The following is a 15,956-nucleotide window of genomic DNA, read 5'->3' on the forward strand; positions in this document are numbered from 1 at the left end:
TAAGATATAATATTATATCTTAATGGGCCTCAACAAAGGAAACTCTTTCCTATTGATCTTGTTAGACCTTTCCGCAGCGTTCGACACGGTCAACCACGCCATCCTCCTAAACCAGCTTTCGTCCATAGGAATCAGCGGCACCGTCCTATCCTGGTTCAAAACGTTTCTCAATTACAGAGGTTACAAAGTTAAACTCCAAAACAAGGAATCCTCAAGATTTGACTCTGTCATAGGAGTCCCTCAAGGTTCTTCATTGTCTCCGGCCCTATTTAATATCTATCTTCTTCCTCTCTGCCAACTTCTTACCGACCTCAATCTAAAGTACTTCCTTTACGCAGATGATATTGAAATCATCATCCCTATCAAAGACACATACTGTAAAACTCTTGAGTACTGGGAAACATGCCACCAGAAAATCAAACAAGTAGTAAACAACCTACACCTCATCTTAAACTCATCCAAGACAGAAATCCTACTCATCTCTCCTGAAAACAATATCTCCAACACTACTCTTCCCACCAACCTACCTACCACACAAGTTAGAGAGTTAGGAGTGATAATAGACAACCGGCTAAACTTCAAGGCACATATCAACAAAACAACCAAAGGCTGCTTGTATAAACTCCAGGTTCGGAAGAGGATAAGACCTCTTTTCCATGCTCAAGACTTCAGAACGATCATCGAAGCAGTCATTTTTGCGAAATTAGACTACTGCAGTTCCCTATTGCTAGGTCTGCCCTCATCCTATTCCAAACCACTACAGATGGTTCAAAATTCAGCAGCCCGATTACTAACAGGCGCAAGAAAGAGAGACCACATATCTCCCATTCTGAAAGAGTTACATTGGCTACCCGTCCACTTCCGTATCATCTATAAAGCCAGATGTGTCATCTTCAAAACTATTCATCAACGCATCTTATGCACTTTAGCTGATGACAAAGGAATCGGAAAATATCTCAGAAATAAGAATACGCGTGGGAACACAAGGTCTGGATGAACAGGCACATCATTGGAGGACAGAGGTCAATCCCAGCTAGGGACACAAGCCGCGTAGGAAAAGAAACTAACCAGGATTCCTTCAGTAACGGCGAGTGAAGAGTGAAGAGCCCAGCGCCGAATCTCCTCCACTCCGGGTTCGGGGATCTGAACCCGACTCCCTTTCGATTGGCCCAGGGCGACGGAGGCCTTCGCCCGTCCCTTCGGAACGGCTCTCGCCTATCTCTTAGGACCGACTGACCCATGTTGAACTGCTGTTCACATGGAACCCTTCTCCACTTCGGCCTTGAAGAAGAATGCTCAGTCTGTTTAAAATAAGAAAATGAACGGACCCACTCTGAAGGACCATGCTCAGTCTGTTTAAAAGAACAAAATTAATGGACCCACTCAAGGACTATGCTCAGTCTGTTTAAAAGAACAAAATTAACGGACCCACTCTGAAGGTCAATGCTCAGTCTGTTTAAAATAACAAAACGGAACTGCCCAGCTAGGGACACAAGGCCTGGAGGAACAGGCACATCATTGGAGGACAGAGGTCAATCCCGGCTAGGGACACAAGGCCTGGAGGGACAGGCAAGCACAGCAATGGAGTTAAAACACCAGTAGGAACACAATGCCTGGAGGTACAGGCAGGAACAGCAACGGAGTTAAAACACTTGTGGGAACACAAGGGCTGCACAGTAGATGCCGGTCAGGCACAGCGATTCATGTCAAGAACATGTGCTGCAGTGCTTACATTATCTTGAGCATAGGAGGCAATTGGAACTGCTGCAAGGCTCCTTTCAATAGCTTTTATTCATCTTGCCATTCACAAGGAAAATCGGGAAAGCCAAGCAATGGCAGGTTTACTTTCAAAAACACTAGCATTTCCATCAAGACCGGTGACAGCCTTGAGCGGTGAGGGCTCATGATATCCCCTGTCATTGAAAAAACACGTTCACTGGGCACACTGGTTGGTGGACATGACAGATATCCTTCAGCCACTTTGGCTAGGTGTGGCCAGACAGTGGACTTGTGTGCCCAATATGCCAGCGGATCTGTCTGCGTGTTCTCTATCGGCTCTGAGAGATACCGTGTCACTGACAGCTCTGCTGCTGTCTCCTCCTGTGCTTGGGAGGGCTGAGAGTCACTCAATCCAGTTACTTTCTCTCTCGCCCGTTGCACAACTGATGTATCTTTATGGCCAACATGCCTTGGGCGTTCTGACGTTGAGGTGGACGCACTAATAATAGTATCTGTCACTGACACAGTCCTTCTCCTGCCAGGGCTAGCAGCAGCACAACTCTGTGACGTGCCTGCTGTTTCCACCTGTGCTTCAAGCCTAATCTGTCTCCGCCTATGGTGCTCCTGTTCACGGACCTGTGCTAACAACAGCTCCTTCACAAATGACAGACAATTGGTCTGTAGGGCGAGTTTACCTTTCACACGGGGATCACAGACAGAGGCGAGCATGTATGTGCTGTCCTCTGTTAAAGGCCTTAATCTGTCTTTCACCTGCTGCTGCAAAACGTCCACACACTGCAGCACCTCAGCAGTCATTCCCTCTTGCCGTTTAATGCCTTCCAAATGGTCATCCAGGAATTTCACTATAGGGATGATGTCAGCCAAGGTGGAACTTCTGGAACTCAGCTCCTCCGTGACGTCCTTGAAGGGCTGCAGGATTTTTACCAGCTGACTCATGACTAACCAATCGTGATGCCCTAGGGGATTCTGCACACCTATGTCTATTGTACCAGAAAGTTCATGAAGGGGTGTCTGCAGCTCCAGTAACCTCTCCAGCATCATAAAGGTTGAATTCCACCGGGTGGCAACGTCTTGAATGAGACGCTTCTGAGGCATATCCAAATCAGTCTGCTTTTCTCGGAGAACCTGCCCCGCCCTGACACTTCTGTGGAAGTGTGCTGCTATGTTCCTGCACTTGTGTATTAACCGACGCAGGTATTCAGTCTCCTTGTCCTTGGACTCCAAGCCCAAACCTGACTTCACTACCAGATGCAGAGTGTGTGCAAAACATCGGATGTTCTTAAACCGCCCATCGCTTATTGCCTTAACCATGTTTGCACCGTTGTCTGTGACAAAAAAGCCTGCCCGCGTTTTACTGTCTCGCTGGTGTACTTTCCAGCTCGCCAGCATCTTTCTGATGCATGCTAGAATATTGGCAGCGGTATGGGAATGGTCCGTCAGGTGGGTGTTGTCTAATTTTTTGGACTCAACGCTTAGGGCAACAAGAACATTTCAAATCAACAAGAGGTGTTCAAATTTAGTTTATTTGGCTTCTTAAAAGTCAAATGTTCCTGTGAGATGCAATATGCCCTCTATCTGTAATAACTAGCATCTCCTCCAACACAGGAAGAGAGCCTTCTTTTATAATTAAAACATACAGTATTGCCGAAACTTCCAGAAAGGTGTAACCGCCCACAAACACATGATGCTGTTGTCATGACAATCTATCCTGTGTAGGAAATGCTTGTGAGGACCTCCCTCAACTAAGAATTCTTCTAACCCTGTTCCTCCTCCCACCATAAAAAAGTTCCTTTATCAGTCATGACTTTGCTGGCTTTGTTCTTCTTGTCTTCTTGTCTTCTTTTGTTGTGTAAACAAATCGCAGTCTGGGTCTTGAATAGAAGCTAGACTTGAATTCCACTTCAAGGCACCAGGATTCATTCAAAACTGTCACCTCACAGGATCTTCTTTTTCAACTAGTTTCTGTTAGTTGAAATATGCATCTGCAAGACAAAAGCCTGCAGCCTGGACAGTATCTCTGTATTGTGAAGTAAATGGTGCCATTAAATAGGCCTTTTCCTGTTGTTGCCAGCAAATCTGTCTCAGGGATTTTCTGCAAGTCATGCTCAGAAAAGCACTCAAAGTTCATTCACCTTTGACAAGCCATAGTACAGCAGAGGCATCTGGGAATTCTTGGTTGTCTGCTCGGCCTATTCTTCAGTGTTCAGTAAAGCCCACCTCCACCCTGATGCTTGTTCAGTAATAGAGCTGCTGGCTGCCCCTGCCTCTGCCATGTCCCACCAGTGTGCTGTCAGAGAGAGGTAAGAGTGTGCAGCATTCATGGCGGTCCAGATATCGCAGGTGAAATGCACTCTTCCGTCTGCCTTACCTAGCAGTGCTTGCACGCGACTGACACAGTGCTTGTACAGGCTGGGGATGACCTTTCTACTAAATGTGGTTCTGGAGGGGACTTTGTAATTTGGAAGTACGACCTTCAAGAAACGTTTGAAACCCACATTCTCAACTAACTGCAGGGGCTGGTCATCAAGGGCAATCATTTCCCCAATGCTCCTGGTTACTACTTTTGCGGCTGCCTGCCTCCTACCCCGGGATAGCGTTACCGCACTCCACCCCATTTCCTCCATGGTGCATTGTCGCTTCTCCCACATGTCAGTGGGTTTCTGGCCTGCCGCCTGACTGCTAGAAGGGTATGAGGGCGTGGGCTGACTCTGCTGCTTTCCTACCACTGCACCCTGGTTGGAAGGGGAAGGGGTCCCCTGACGGAAAATGCTACCATCCCCAGATGGCAGTAATCTTGTTGGGTGTTGCCTCTTAATATGATACTCCATGCCAAAATTTGACAGATGTCCCAGTTGCTTGCCTCTGCTAATATCCCTGGCACAGTAATTACACCGAGCATAACGCGGGTCTTCTGTCACTTTAAAATGTGCCCAGATCGCAGATTTCTTTTGTGATCCTCCTCTCTTTCCCGCCCTGGGGGTGGATGGTGGCACTGGAGTTGAGGTACTACTGGGTGTGGGTGGTGCACCCACTGCACCCGGCGAAGCAATGCCAGCGGGGGCAACAGTCACCCTCTGTCTCCCTTCTGACAGCTCTTCCTCCTCCTCGATATCAGTGGAATGTCTCCCCTGCCGCAGATTTCTGGAGGTGGAGGCTAAAACAGGACTAACTGACAATTCTACCGAAGATTGCTCAGGTATTACATCTTCCGTTTCTGATGAGAATCCCATCCAAGAAGATTCTTCTTCTGAATCAGAAGCTAACAGTGCCAGCGCTACCTTGTCACCGCGATGTTTTGCAGGACACTTCTGTCCCCTGGCTGCTCTTGGGTGTGTAACTTTTGTCTGGCTAGACTCTGCCTCCTCTTCACTCTCCTCCAAAACTACAGTGCCAGAAACACGTGCTGGCGATTGCAAAGTTTCATGGTCTGATTTCTTTTTTTTTTGCCATGGAACTGCCATCCCCTACAAAGACGTTTGATTGCGACAGTTGCCTTTTTACCTGTACTGGTGGTGTTGCGCTGGTGTCTTTTGCGGTGCCTCCGCTGCCATTCCCACTAAGTCGCTTGCATCTCCCTTTCCCTGACATTATGGATTTAATGTCAATGAGTACTAGTGGTAACACTGCCCACTGTCCCACAATAATAATGTTCGGTCAGTTTAAAATAACAAAATTAACAGACCCACTCAAGAAGAATGCTCAGTCTGTTTAAAATAACAAAATGAACGGACTCGCTTAAGGCCAATCTTCACTCTGTTTATGCCCACTGCCTGCCTGGCAATGCACGGAATGTGTCTGTCTGTGTGTGTGCAGTGAGTGCACAGAGAACAAGCTTCCTTTTCAGTAGATATGAGGCAGGGTACTCCCAGCCCTGGAACTGCTGCCCACCCAGCACTGAACCACTCAAGGACAATGCGGTTAAGTCTGTTTAAAAATAACAAATTGAACAGACTCGCTTAAGGGCAATCTTCACTCTGTTTACAATGCCCACTGCCTCACTGCCTGCCTGGCAATGCACGGAATGTGTCTGTCTGTGTGTGTGCAGTGAGTGCACAGAGAACAAGCTTCCTTTTCAGTAGATATGAGGCAGAGTACTGCCAGTGCCAGCCCTGGCACTGCCCACCCAGCACTGAACCACTCAAGGAGAATGCTTTTAAGTCTGTTTAAAAATAGCAAATGTAACAGACTCGCTGAAGGGCAATGTTCACTCTGTTTACAATGCCCACTGCCTCACTGCCTGCCTGGCAATGCACGGAATGTGTCTGTCTGTGTGTGTGCAGTGAGTGCACAGAGAACAAGCTTCCTTTTCAGTAGATATGAGGCAGAGAACTGCCAGTGCCAGCCCTGGCACTGCCCACCCAGCACTGAACCACTCAAGGAGAATGCTTTTAAGTCTGTTTAAAAATAGCAAATGTAACAGACTCGCTGAAGGGCAATGTTCACTCTGTTTACAATGCCCACTGCCTCACTGCCTGCCTGGCAATGCACGGAATGTGTCTGTCTGTGTGTGTGCAGTGAGTGCACAGAGAACAAGCTTCCTTTTCAGTAGATATGAGGCAGGGTACTCCCAGCCCTGGAACTGCTGCCCACCCAGCACTGAACCACTCAAGGACAATGCGGTTAAGTCTGTTTACAAATAACAAATTGAACAGACTCACTTAAGGCCAATCTTCACTCTGTTTATGCCCACTGCCTGCCTGGCAATGCACGGAATGTGTCTGTCTGTGTGTGTGCAGTGAGTGCACAGAGAACAAGCTTCCTTTTCAGTAGATATGAGGCAGGGTACTCCCAGCCCTGGAACTGCTGCCCACCCAGCACTGAACCACTCAAGGACAATGCGGTTAAGTCTGTTTAAAAATAACAAATTGAACAGACTCGCTTAAGGCCAATCTTCACTCTGTTTATGCCCACTGCCTGCCTGGCAATGCACGGAATGTGTCTGTCTGTGTGTGTGCAGTGAGTGCACAGAGAACAAGCTTCCTTTTCAGTAGATATGAGGCAGGGTACTCCCAGCCCTGGAACTGCTGCCCACCCAGCACTGAACCACTCAAGGACAATGCGGTTAAGTCTGTTTAAAAATAACAAATTGAACAGACTCGCTTAAGGGCAATCTTCACTCTGTTTACAATGCCCACTGCCTCACTGCCTGCCTGGCAATGCACGGAATGTGTCTGTCTGTGTGTGTGCAGTGAGTGCACAGAGAACAAGCTTCCTTTTCAGTAGATATGAGGCAGAGTACTGCCAGTGCCAGCCCTGGCACTGCCCACCCAGCACTGAACCACTCAAGGAGAATGCTTTTAAGTCTGTTTAAAAATAGCAAATGTAACAGACTCGCTGAAGGGCAATGTTCACTCTGTTTACAATGCCCACTGCCTCACTGCCTGCCTGGCAATGCACGGAATGTGTCTGTCTGTGTGTGTGCAGTGAGTGCACAGAGAACAAGCTTCCTTTTCAGTAGATATGAGGCAGAGAACTGCCAGTGCCAGCCCTGGCACTGCCCACCCAGCACTGAACCACTCAAGGAGAATGCTTTTAAGTCTGTTTAAAAATAGCAAATGTAACAGACTCGCTGAAGGGCAATGTTCACTCTGTTTACAATGCCCACTGCCTCACTGCCTGCCTGGCAATGCACGGAATGTGTCTGTCTGTGTGTGTGCAGTGAGTGCACAGAGAACAAGCTTCCTTTTCAGTAGATATGAGGCAGGGTACTCCCAGCCCTGGAAATGCTGCCCACCCAGCACTGAACCACTCAAGGACAATGCGGTTAAGTCTGTTTAAAAATAACAAATTGAACAGACTCGCTTAAGGCCAATCTTCACTCTGTTTATGCCCACTGCCTGCCTGGCAATGCACGGAATGTGTCTGTCTGTGTGTGTGCAGTGAGTGCACAGAGAACAAGCTTCCTTTTCAGTAGATATGAGGCAGGGTACTCCCAGCCCTGGAACTGCTGCCCACCCAGCACTGAACCACTCAAGGACAATGCGATTAAGTCTGTTTAAAAATAACAAATTGAACAGACTCGCTTAAGGCCAATCTTCACTCTGTTTATGCCCACTGCCTGCCTGGCAATGCACGGAATGTGTCTGTCTGTGTGTGTGCAGTGAGTGCACAGAGAACAAGCTTCCTTTTCAGTAGATATGAGGCAGGGTACTCCCAGCCCTGGAACTGCTGCCCACCCAGCACTGAACCACTCAAGGACAATGCGGTTAAGTCTGTTTAAAAATAACAAATTGAACAGACTCGCTTAAGGGCAATCTTCACTCTGTTTACAATGCCCACTGCCTCACTGCCTGCCTGGCAATGCACGGAATGTGTCTGTCTGTGTGCACTGCAGTGCACATAGAACTAAAGTAGATATGAGGCAGAGTACTCCCAGCCCTGGAACTGCTGCCCACCCAGCACTGAACCACTCAAGGAGAATGCTTTTAAGTCTGTTTAAAAATAGCAAATGTAACAGACTCGCTGAAGGGCAATGTTCACTCTGTTTACAATGCCCACTGCCTCACTGCCTGCCTGGCAATGCACGGAATGTGTCTGTCTGTGTGCACTGCAGTGCACATAGAACTAAAGTAGATATGAGGCAGGGTACTCCCAGCCCTGGAACTGCTGCCCAGTGCCCACCCAGCACTGAACCACTCAAGGAGAATGCTTTTAAGTCTGTTTAAAAATAGCAAATGTAACAGACTCGCTGAAGGGCAATGTTCACTCTGTTTACAATGCCCACTGCCTCACTGTCTGCCTGGCAATGCACGGAATGTGTCTGTCTGTGTGCACTGCAGTGCACATAGAACTAAAGTATATATGAGGCAGGGTATTCCCAGCCCTGGAACTGCTGCCCAGTGCCCACCCAGCACTGAACCACTCAAGGAGAATGCTTTTAAGTCTGTTTAAAAATAGCAAATGTAACAGACTCGCTGAAGGGCAATGTTCACTCTGTTTACAATGCCCACTGCCTCACTGTCTGCCTGGCAATGCACGGAATGTGTCTGTCTGTGTGCACTGCAGTGCACATAGAACTAAAGTATATATGAGGCAGGGTATTCCCAGCCCTGGAACTGCTGCCCAGTGCCCACCCAGCACTGAACCACTCAAGGAGAATGCTTTTAAGTCTGTTTAAAAATAGCAAATGTAACAGACTCGCTGAAGGGCAATGTTCACTCTGTTTACAATGCCCACTGCCTCACTGTCTGCCTGGTAATGCACGGAATGTGTCTGTCTGTGTGCACTGCAGTGCACATAGAACTAAAGTAGATATGAGGCAGAGTACTCCCAGCCCTGGAACTGCTGCCCAGCCAGCACTGAACCACTCAAGGAGAATGCTTTTAAGTCTGTTTAAAAATAGCAAATATGAGGCAGAGTACTGCCAGCCCTGCCTGGCACTGCCCAGGATAAAATGTACAGACTCACTCAATAAGAATGTTCTTTTTTTTTTTTCCCTAACAAAGAATCTGTTCTGTGTTGTCTATCAAATCTGGTTCTGTTCTGTGTTGTCTATCAAATCGGGTTCTGCTATCTTCTCTGCCTCAGCCTGCCTAAGCCCACCCTGCACGATCCCGATCCCGATCCCACCTCCCCACTGAATCGCTGACAATGTCCGTCAGTCCTCGTGCTGCTGCTGCTTTTATAGTGCTGCTGGCTCGTCAGGAAATCCTCAGAGAAGCACGGAATGACAGCGCGATTCGCTGCATTCAGTGCTTCTCTGAAAAGGTGAACGCAGATTCGCTGCATTCCGGTATCCATGCCGACCTGTCCCACCCTTTCCTGTGAGTCACTGAGACTCACAGGACAGGGTCAGACAGGTTGGCATGGTTACCGCAGGGGCGCCGCCATTTTCAGGTAATCCGGGGCTCCGAGCTCGAGTCGCAGGTAATGGCGGCGAGAAAGCGCGCGCATGGCGATTCGCCGTATCCGACATATCTATGTTCATTTATGTCGGAAATCTGCTCGTATACGCCCCATCTTTTTTTTAAGTTAAAAAAAAATATTGAGTTGCGTTTTCCATATGCGGTCAATCCGAATGCACATCCCTACTTTCCAGATGTATGGGCCTATCGAAGCAAGATACTCGGAAGCGCTGACTGCATCACCTAAGGTCAGCCCTGTTTTCTAAGTAGAGCAGAGCCCACAGCGGGGCCCCAATTGCTGGGATTTTACCCGCCATGCATGTGCGGAGCAGGAAGGTCATCAGCCCACAGGCTACATCAGAGGCGACGAGTAGGAGGGGCCCTTGACCATTGGCCAAGGTACTCTTTTAAGAACTCCTGGGGGGTGCTTTCCATCCCTCACCCATGATGTCAGAGGCATCTTCATGGCTCTGACTATTCTAATGTTCATAGAAAAGCCAGGAACATCTCAGAGTGACACCTGCATGAAGCCCCTAGTCATCCTTAATCAATTTCTTATATTTTTTGACCATTTTCTTGTCTACTAGATTTAACCCTTAGCAGTGCACAGCATCGTATTTCTGATCAGGTTCCACAGAAGTATTCATGCATATGAAAACATAAACATGTACTTTCGGTTCAGGACTACACAGTATTTTTTTTAGATTGTGCAGCTTCTGCCTCATAGTTTATAAAATGTTAGCATAAATCTTCATGTGTCCGCTTGAGCACGCAAATGCTGTATCACCGATAGTTTTGAAAATTAAGCTCTAAGTGTTGAATTTCTAGTGCAGGTGTAAATGTGTGCATGTTCTTTTATGCATGTACTTCTGAAAATCAACTGGGCTTAATTTGTAGGCGAACAGCCTGGAGCACACTTCCAGCAGTTCTTGTCAGACAAGAGGAAAAGTTCCAGTGGTGTTCTGCTGCAACCCCTCCCCTTCAGGCAGCCTGCAAGGAAGAGGAGAGAAAGGGGTGAGCAGGTGCGGACAAAGCCGAGAACAGCCATTTTGTTCCCTAATTCAGCCCATCTCCTCCTCTTCTACAGGGAACAGGAGAGGAATGGGTGTTACTGAAGCAGAAACTGCAGAGCAAAGAAGAGATACAAAAAAGGTTTGAATTAGCACCAGTCTGAAACTTATGAGCAATAGTGCCAGTCATGAAAGCTTCAACCCTGGTCTAAGTGATTGGTATTAGAGATCTCAAGTTTCCAATGTTCTAATACAACCTGTTTTTAGTGTCTGTTATCCAGGGCTTATTTTCTGGTAGAGCAACCCAGAATGGCATTCTGCCAGCTTTTTTTTTTTTTTTCTGGGACCCAAGGAATCAAGAGTAGAGCAGGTGATGTAAATCAGTTCTGGTTCCTGCAGAAATGAGTAGAGTAGAAAAGGAAAGTGTGTTGGAGCTGCTTACTCAGAGGGGACAGCCACCTGCCCTCGATGTTTGTGTAATTTCCAGGCACAACTGAGGAGGCTTTGAGAGATGATAGCCAAGGTCAAAGAGAAGTGAGGTGAATGCTTGCTTGCCAGCCTTAATTTTTCTGCTGCTACTGGGTGTGTTATCTTCCTGTTCCAAGTTGCTGCTTACTATGCTATAGCTTCCCGGGAACCACTGCTGGTGAACACACTAGGAGAGGGGGAAGGAACAAGAGAGTGAGTGGCAATGATAGGGGAAAGGAGTGGATGAAAGAGTGAGTGAAGGGATCAGAGGAAAGCAGAGTGAGAGTGGGGGAAGGGCAAGAGGAGGGGTAAGAGTGAGTGAGGATATTGGAGGAAGGGGAGGGCAAGTGAGTGAGGGGATGAGGGAGAAGCTAAAAAGGGTGAGTGAGGGGATTGATGGAGTTCTGTGAGGAAATACTTCACTCTGAGGGATTCAAAGTTGTGGGGTATGAATGAGGATTTTGAAGCGACTGTTGAATGATGTAAGTGAGATAAGAATGGGGGGGCAGGCTGTGCATGAGGTGATTGGAGGGGGCAGGGAAAGAAGGAAGGGAAGGATAGAATAAGAGGGTTTTATGGCGTAGGGAAAGAGTAAAGAGAGCAAATAGTGCTACTCCTTTATTTTCTCCCTTGAGAAGGCAAAGAACAGAATTCACTTTTGAATTCCAGACCCTCCCCTACCCTGTCTGAGGCAGAGGAGAGTAGGTGGTGCATGCGAGTATGCCTCCACCCCTAAGGCAGAGGTTAGCCAGCTGATTCTGGCTCAAAGAGGAGTGTGAGGATAACTTTCCATGAAGGGGAAGTACTGACCACTGGGGGGCAGTTAGGAGAACTTAAGAACCAACATAGACTGGGGTAAGGCCTGGGAGCACTGGAGAGAGATCAGGAGGAATCATGGGGGAGAGATTGGGATGGAGAACCAGAATCACCAGGGCAGAGAGGAGGAGAAGGGTAAATAGGCTGCCTCCTCCTCACCTTAGTGACCTTTCATCTGCAGCCCTCAACAGTGTTCAACCTACAGTTGTCCTTCACTCACCAGTGTTTACTTAGCATTGATGGGCGAAGAATGGCTGAGGGTTGAGCACTGCTGGAGGATGGAGATGAAGGCTCACTGGCATGAGGGTGAACAGTGTTTTTGCATATACAGCATGGGGTCGATTTTAAGACCTTCGCACGCACATGGACGCGGCTATTTTATAATGCGCGCATGTTATAAAATATAATATCTGTGTTCACGTGTGGTGAATTTTAACATCCCCGTGCGCATGTGCGAGTGGGTGACCTCGCGCGCTTGGGGGAGAAATTTTAAAAGGCCAGGCGACGGGAGAAGGGCTTCCCCAGTTCCCTCCCAGTCCACTCCAATTAAGGAGTGGATTGGTAGGGAACTTCCCTATACCCCTTCCTACCCTTTCCCCTCTCCTCTCCTCCCCAACCCTAGCTACTTGTGTTTTTTTTGTTCAATTATTTACTGCTCCTCTGGAGTAGAAGCAATCTCCGCGCGCCTGCCAGCTGCCAGTGTGCGCTTCCCCGGGGCAGCATTGAATGGCACTGTCCCGGCCTGCCCCCTCGCCAGCCCCTTTTCAAAGGCCCAGCACTTCGGCATGTAACCCCCGTAATTCACGTGTGCAGGGCTTTTAAAATGTACTTGAAAGTGTGTGAGAGGGTGTGGTAGTTAGCAGAGTGAGAGAATTCACACCCAGCCCTGGTCCTGGCCCCCCCTCCCTGACACAGGTCACACCCTCGCTAGGCCCATCCCCCACTCTCCTGCTCCACAATTCCTCCCACTTCCTTTTTGTCTACAAATTAAGCCCTGAAAATTGATGATATATTTATCTGTTCTAATTTTCACAGCCATTCTTCTCAAAGCTGACTTGCATGCCTAAGTCTACTTTGAAAATGCAAACTATAGTCTCTGAGTATAAAATTACCCTCATAGTGTATCTGTGCATAATTTTATGCAATATTTTTTATAGGGCCATTTCTGTAGGTAAAGCACTAAATCCACTGAAATCCTTTTGAAAATTGCCCTCCTTGTGCACAATACTGTCTCCTTTTCAGCCTTATAGTATAAACTGTATATGGGAGAAATACATGTCAGCATTATGGGGGACTGATGTCTGAATGAATGTATAACACAATTACAGTAAGCAAAACAATTGAATTACAGTACAGTATAACGATAAAGAATTCATCCAATTTGCACTTCAAATATGATTAAGCTAGTTCAGATGTGAAGCTGCCTGAGACTAGATATTTAGTCTCGAGATGCCCTTCTGACCAGGGCCCTGCCTGTTCTATCTATGCAGTGGTTTTCAGCCGGTAAGAGGGTACCAGATGGTTTCTTTTTAAACTTAGTCCAGTGCTTTCCAGACTTGGACTTCAAGAACTCTCGCTAGTTCTGAATGTCCGCAATGGATATTTATGAGATATATTTGTATACCATTGATCTAAGAAGCACATTCATTTGAATATTTTGATTCCACTCTGAATCAGATCTTCCGGGTGTTCTGAGACACTGAATTTGGGCACCACTGTTGTAAACTTTTCTAAAAGAGTGGGGCCTTAAACATCAGATGCACAACTAGTACACTTTGGCAATAAAGATTCCACTCCTCCCCTGTTTTCATGTTGTCTGGATTAAAAATTGGCATCTTGAAACAATATTTGTATTTTTCATTATAAAAAAAGCTAAGATTTCCTTTTGGTATGTTAATATCCTCCCTTCCCCTTCATTCACCTCCCTGTTCTGCAAAACTTTATGGTTTTCACTTTATTGTGTATTAATTGTGGCTTCACCCCAAGTGAAGAAGAAACAATCAGTGACACAGGTGTGGCAGATGTTCTTTTGATTTGATGTGTGTGTTGCAGGGTTCATTTAATATAGCATTCAGCTAAATGCATAATTGCCAGGCTTTCTTCTTTATCCACAACAGCAGGTGGACTAAAGAATGAAGGTGGGGTAGTAAGTAAGCCCAGAGTAAATTTTGATAAATGTGATTGTTGCAGCCGTCTCAGCCACGAAAGAGAATTACGATTTATTTAGCTGTAGCACATTCTCTGCACCTGTAGCCTGACGTAAGATTAGAAGAAGAACCCATTAACTAATACAGGGTCTGTTTACTAAGATTTTTCTCCCATTCTGTCTCTATGGGCAAAAAAAAATGCTTAGAAAATCAGCCTCCCTTCCCCCCCCCAGTGACTAATCTGAGTCGCTCTTAATCCTGAGGCCTAAGTGGATGGCATGATCTTTCATCTCTCTAGAACAGGGGTGAGCAGACTGGGGGGGCGTAAACAGTCTTGAAGTAGGGCATATTGGCTCCCAATCGGTGAAGAAAAAAATGGCAGTGCTGTTGAGTGTCTGTGCCATGGGAGGTGTACTGCAGGCTCAGGAGAGATGGAGCTGTCAGAAACGTAGTGACATAATTGAAAGCATGCCTCAGCTTAGCCATGCATCTTTTCCGATGAGCTGGGAAGAGGAGCTGTTTCTGCTGTGGCCGGCCCGGGGAAGACCTGTGCATGGGAGGATCCACGGCAGTGTTCCACAACCCAGGAAGAGCTATCAACCTCAGGCTTCAGCCCGGGAGGAGTTGCTGCTGCTGCTGCTGCCGGGTCCCTACCTAAGGAGAGAGATCACAGCTCTTGTCCACCCAGAGGAAAAGAAGTGGTGAGGTAGGGGAGGGGAATGGGCAAAGAGGCAAAAGAATAGGAAGGCGAGGAAGTAAGAAGAAAGTGTAAATAAAAAAAAAATGTAATCAAATCATGAGAAAATAAAAGGATGAACAAACTAAGAAAAATACAAAAATAGAGAAAAAAATGAAAAATTAGCAAAAAGGGTAAAAAAAAAAGAAAAGTGCAGCAAGGTGAAATAAGTTTTTCTCCACTCCTAAAAAAAAATGTAAGCTGGCACCTAAATGTATTTTTTGGTTGTTTTTGTTTTTAATTTACAGCCCTTATTATGGTGTGTGGCCTGTTTGCCTGGTGTGCTATGGTCTGTGTGTATGATCTGTGCCTCTGTCTTATGTTCTGTCTGAGGCCTAGATTCTCTAATACCTCCGGGCTCTTTGAATCGCGCGGTACGGCAAAAACCGGCAGCGATCGCACCTCTACAATGCGATCCGCTGCTGGCTTTCGCACTCAATAGCGCCATCATAAAAGGTGGTGCTATTGGGCGTGAAATTGACAGCGAAAAGGGTTCTTACCTTTTCGCTGTCCCCGATGTCTTCGCGGCGTCCGCCCCGGTGCCGCCCCCGACGACTCCTGTTCCGGTCTTGACGCTGCCCCGACTCCGCCCCCATTTAGTGATCGCACACGAAAAGAGACTTTTCGCGTGCAACCGCTTTGGGAAAATGACCCCCTGAGTGTCTGAATATCTGTCTCTACTTCTTTTTCTTTTCAATTGCATGAACGGAAAGGAAGCTGCAGCTCAAAAAGTTTGGTCACCCCCCTGCTCTAGAAGATCCACACCACACCAGTAAGACTGGTTGTTATAGCAAGTACTTGCAAACCAGGTTTTCTCAAAATAAAAATAATAAGGCACCGTGACCATGTTCTGAGCTCTAAAAAAAAGAAACCTACTGCTCTGACAGTGTGATGAGCAATAGAAAGTTCTATAATTTGAATGGAGAATTAATCTCGCATTTGTTTATAATGAGAGAAACTTTAACCATCCAAATAGACCATCATTCGTATCAAGGGAGAATTTTGTTACAGTACCTAAGATGCATTAACTTAATTAATAAAACATTGAAATAACTAGGTATGTTTGTTGGTTTGTGATTAGGATTTGGGTCATCTATCACTCTCATAAAATATTATGGTTCTAACTGTTATAATTATGATTTTAAAATATTACATTGTTATTGTCTCTCATTCAGTTGTCATAACACTGAAAGTA

The 15,956-nt window shown here is 46.8% G+C and overlaps 1 protein-coding gene across 14 annotated transcripts in view; it reads left to right on the top strand.

Annotated features, from left to right (window-relative positions):
• FAM110B (family with sequence similarity 110 member B) overlaps positions 1-15,956 on the top strand; it is a 494,939-nt gene that overhangs the window by 439,111 nt on the left and 39,872 nt on the right. Inside the window, exon 1 of one of the 14 annotated variants that reach the window (XM_029591319.1) lies at positions 10,715-10,736. The exons of 12 other annotated variants lie outside the window; for them this stretch is intronic. The gene's annotated coding sequence lies outside the window, so the exon portion shown is untranslated. Of the gene's footprint in view, positions 1-10,714; positions 10,737-11,042; positions 11,134-15,956 lie in introns of those variants that run through there. One more of the 14 variants, XM_029591332.1, reaches the window with a different exon arrangement.

The sequence above is a fragment of the Rhinatrema bivittatum genome, chromosome 2 (genome assembly GCF_901001135.1).
Source record: "Rhinatrema bivittatum chromosome 2, aRhiBiv1.1, whole genome shotgun sequence".
Taxonomy (NCBI): Eukaryota; Metazoa; Chordata; class Amphibia; order Gymnophiona; family Rhinatrematidae; genus Rhinatrema; species Rhinatrema bivittatum.